Source organism: Crinia signifera, chromosome 4, assembly GCF_055691185.1.
Source record: "Crinia signifera chromosome 4, ASM5569118v1, whole genome shotgun sequence".
NCBI classification, from domain to species: Eukaryota; Metazoa; Chordata; class Amphibia; order Anura; family Myobatrachidae; genus Crinia; species Crinia signifera.
Window position 1 is genome coordinate 327,969,579 of NC_139220.1, and position 4,205 is coordinate 327,973,783.

At 42.4% G+C, this 4,205-nt stretch overlaps 1 pseudogene; it reads right to left on the bottom strand.

The window, feature by feature from the left end:
• Nucleotides 1–2,817: 2,817 nt before the first annotated feature.
• LOC146073480 (olfactory receptor 5B12-like) lies at nucleotides 2,818–3,771 on the bottom strand (annotated as a pseudogene).
• Nucleotides 3,772–4,205: the final 434 nt, after the last annotated feature.

Genomic DNA, 4,205 nt, shown 5'->3' on the forward strand with positions numbered 1-4,205 from the left:
GATAAACAGGCACGAGTGGCAATTAAAATCCTATATAAACCAAAGGAAAAGGGAGATCTTGCCCTTCCAAATCTTAGGAATTATTATATGGCATCACAACTGGCATTTATACAAGAATGGGTCGTTAATGAACTAGACCCGACAATACACACCCTCCTAAGGGAACAGGTGGGATTATGGGAGTCCCCAGTACAATTCCTGTTATCTGGATTTCCCCTAAATGGAATCCCCCCCCAATGCTTCGTCAATTAGTGTTAGTCTGGAGATATGAGCACACAGCATCAGAATGGATAGGACTGGAAACTGAATCCCCTATTTGGTTTAATAATTTTTTTTTACTGAACTAGATAAAATATGGCAAAAAAAAGGGTATAACAGAGATAGGGTAATTATATAGTAATGGGCAGTTAAAGTTATTCAGTCAACTACAGAGTGAATTTAATATATCAAATAGTCACTTTTTTAGATATCTGAGCAGGTATCGCAACTATACTCCAATATTAACACAAACAAAAACCCTGAATTAGATCAACTAAAAATTAAGTGAGAAACTGATATAGGCCCATTATCAATGGAAAACTGGAAAAGTATACTGGGTTCCTTAAGACACGCTAGATCATGACACCTTGATAAAGCCAATACTTGGCGAAACGCGTTGGTGGACCTAGAGGGTGTATTTCCAGTTCTGGACCTTGTTACCCTCCACTGCACTGATCCGGACCAGTCTCCGCCACATTTCTCCATTTACCACCATGGACACCAGTTGTGGTCTCTAATAAGGACCCATCCAGGACCTAACCCGAACGGAGGCTATCCACTTTTAGTGGGGGAGCAATACTCCACAATTAAATACCTACCGCGGGCATCTCTGGACACACTGGACATTTCCTTCACCTAGTTATTCACCAAGAGACAAACACAGGAACGGATTCAGCCACCAGTGGTTACATTAAATACGGTACCGTATGAACTGGACTATTTTTTCAATAACCCTCTTTTTTATTGTTCCAATTTTTTATTTTTTTTATTTTATTCATTTTTCTACCATGACTTGCAATGCTTCATGTTTTAAGTATTAAAATTTTGATACATTTCCACTCCATTGGCACATATTTTCATTATTTCCATTGTTAGCGCAGTGTACCCCCTTGTGTTTTTTTCTTGTACCCAGAAGGAGGCTGACCACCCCCTATTCACACTGCAGCTTGGCGAAGCACCTCACATCAATTGCGCCCCCCCACATAGTTGTTAACCAGTTACCCACTAATCTTCCAGCCACGCTACATCATGTATCAGATATCAACCAGTTTATTTTTTCATTCTTCACATAATATATGGCACCCTGATGATGCTCTTTAGAGCTGTCTTGATGGATAATACTAGATGCCCAAAGTGCACAGAGGAGGGGCGGGCTTCTGGCACCTAATATGGGAATGTCCCAAGATACAATCATTCTGGGAAGAGGTATGGAATGATGTTAGGATCACGGTGCCAAATATTACACAGCCAGGCCCTAGGGGTATGCCTATTTGGACTAGGAATAGGAGGAGGCAATGTAGTACAACTATACAGATGGGTCTTTTCCCATCTTTGCAGGGGATGGCGCTGGCGTCGCCAGCCGCCATTCCCCGCCAGCGCCATGGCGATCGTGAGAAGGGGACGCGCGCGCGTCCCCTTCCGACGGCGCTTCCATACGTTTCCCCGGGTCCCCGCCGGCTTGCCGGCGGTAACCCGGGGTCCCCGCCGACTGCCCGCACCCCCCACTAACCCCCCCTAACCCTGTCCGTCTCCCTGAGGCGGAGACGGACAGGGTTTCCGTCGCGCCAGCGACGGAGAATGAGACGCGCGTGCGCGTGAGACGCACGCGCGTCTCAGTTTTCTCGCTGGCGAGGCTGCTGGCGGGTCGCCAGCGCGTACGTTCTGGCGACCCGCCAGCAAGGATGAAAAACGTAACATACTGTACTCGTATATTATTAGTTTGATTACTCTAGCAAAAGGGGTGATAGCACGTACCTGGTTCTCAGTAAAACAACCGGAAATAATCAAATGGAGAATTCTAGTGAAAGACGTGATCTAACATGAGAAGTATATGTTCCACACAAGAAAAGCGCTGGCCAAGTTTCATAGTAAATGGGATAGATGGTGTGATTCCAGTCTATATAGAAGAAGTGAGATAGAAGAAGATCCAGCAAATGAAGGGCATTGACTCAGCCAGTACAAAAATATCTTCTAGTTTATAAAAGGGGGGAAAAGAAGGGAGGAAAAAAGGAGTGGGCAAGGGTATACACACACACACACATATATATATATAGTTGGAAGATTTAGAATATTATTACTGGCTGCTTTATTTTTATACTGCAATATAGATATCAGTTTGAACACATCCCACCCAAATCTAACTCTCTGTGCACATGTTACATCTGCCCCAACTGCAGTGCAGCATGGTTTTGCACATTTGAGAAAGAGTTGGCATTTGTATTTAACTCTGACACAGGCCCAATATACGATATGCTACAATGTAGCAGACGCAGATGTTTTCCAATACAAGTTCCTTTGTGCTATGTAAACAGACATCCAGTGGAAATGACAGAACCTGAGTTGATATACCAACAGTCTTTTCTGTGGCTGCCTGTAACTAGCAGTGCTCATTTATATTTGCTGTTGCACTACCTATTCTACATAGAATTTACATTCACTATTAGTGTAATGCATTACATTCTGTCTTGACCATAAAATCTCTTACCTCAAATGATGAGGAGGTTATACATATTTGTATTTTACTGGCTACGTATGAGAAGGAGAACCTCGCCATGAACCTTAGTTTTTGGAAGAGCAATATCTACAGTGAATATAATGCACTGCCTGCATAACAACCTGTTTAACCTGTTGGTTCATCAGGCTGTATATCAGTGGGTTCAGCATTGGTGTCACCACTGTATAAAGGACAGAGGCAATTTTGTCGAGATTCTCAAAGTCACTGGAAGGAGAGTGTAGGTAAGATAACATAACTGTCCCAAATAAGATGCAGGTGCACATGAGATGTGAGGAGCAGGTGCTGAATGCTTTCTGACGGCCCTCAGCAGATTTAATATGTAAAATGGAAGAAACAATCAGCATGTAGGAGACCAGGATACTCATCAAACTACCTGTGCTAATAGCACTAACAATAAAAACAGTTATTATGTCACAGGAGAACGTGTCAGAGCAGGAGAGTTTGTAGAGAGAAGGTGTGTGACAGTAGAAATGGTCTATAAGGTTTGACCTACAGAACCGGAGACTGAACACACAGCTGGTCTGCACTGATGACTGCAGGAAGCCACTGGAGGTGACAAGGAGAACAAGAGATAAACATTTCTTCTTAGTCATTATTGACACATAGTGGAGCGGTTGGCAGATAGCAGCGTATCAGTCATACGCCATGTTGGAGAGAAGAATACACTCACTAGATCCTAAGGCAGAAATGAAATAAAACTGTAGGGCGCAGCCATTGAATGAGATGGTCTTACTTACAGAAATTAGGTCCTGCATCATCTTAGGAGTTATAACTGATGAATAAAATATGTCCAACAGAGAGAGATAGCTCAGGAAGAAGTACATCGGGGTATGGAGGGTTGTGCCGCTATAGATAATTGCAATCATGCCAACATTTGCCAGTAGGGTCACCATATAAATGTGTAAGAACAGTATAAAGAGGAATGGTGCAAGTTTGTCATTGTCAGTTAGTCCAGAAAACACAAAGATCTTCACTTCGGTCTTGTTCGTGATGTCCATATCAATTTATTTCTCGAGATGGGAGAAAAAGCAAAATGGATCATCGTAAAATAAAATTAAATGCAACATAAAACCAGTATGCAACCAGTGTCACAGAGAATTCTGGATAGGTGGATTGATAGGACCAAAAAATGTACCTTTTAAGTCTGTCATAAAAAAGCCTTTTGTGAGTATTACATGTTTTACTGTAGCTCATATCTCAAAAAATTCATAATAAGTTAGATTGGAAAAATATTGAAATTCATACCTAGACCAAATTGTATTGATAACAGTCTATACCAGTGATGGCTACCCTTTACACTCCAGCTGTTGTTGAACTACACATTCCAACATACCCTGCTACAGTTTTACTATTTGGCCATGCTAAAACTTTAGCAGGGCATGCTGGGATGTGTAGTTCAACAACAGCTGCAGTGTCAAGGGTAGACATCACT